This window comes from Crocuta crocuta, unplaced genomic scaffold (assembly GCF_008692635.1).
Source record: "Crocuta crocuta isolate KB4526 unplaced genomic scaffold, BGI_CrCroc_1.0 scaffold943, whole genome shotgun sequence".
Classification (NCBI taxonomy): domain Eukaryota; kingdom Metazoa; phylum Chordata; class Mammalia; order Carnivora; family Hyaenidae; genus Crocuta; species Crocuta crocuta.
Genome location: NW_027528208.1, coordinates 530,903 through 531,261, shown reverse-complemented (window position 1 = coordinate 531,261; position 359 = coordinate 530,903). Strand labels below are relative to the sequence as shown.

General features: G+C 69.9%; 1 protein-coding gene across 1 annotated transcript in view; it reads right to left on the bottom strand.

The window, feature by feature from the left end:
• The window catches only part of HDAC6 (histone deacetylase 6), a 21,165-nt gene extending 21,015 nt beyond the window's left edge, over nucleotides 1-150 (bottom strand). The window contains exon 1 of the mRNA XM_077752951.1: nucleotides 80-150. The gene's annotated coding sequence lies outside the window, so the exon portion shown is untranslated. The remainder of the gene's footprint in view (nucleotides 1-79) is intronic.
• Nucleotides 151-359: the final 209 nt, after the last annotated feature.

Below are 359 nucleotides of genomic sequence, written 5' to 3'. Positions count from 1 at the left end.
TCGCCCCGCCCCCCGCCAGTCCCCTCCCCCTTTCTGCCCCCTGCTGTCGACGCCGACCAATCGCCTCAGCTCCACTCACTGGGTGCGGCCCTTTTTTCAAACTCCGCCCATGGCTCACGCAGCGAAACGCCTGGCGACCAGCGGGGCGGCGGGTGCTTGAGGCCCGCTTTTCCATTGGGCCGGTTTCTCTACTGCCCGCCCAATCCCTCCCACACTGCGTCCCCGAGCGCCGGGCTGCGCCTCTCCTGCAGGCCACACCTCCCGCGAGCTCACAAATGCCGTCAGCGCGTCACAGCGCCGACGCTGGGCATACCGCGCCTGCGTAAACCCGCGCCTCCGGTTCGAGGCGGTCCTCGGGC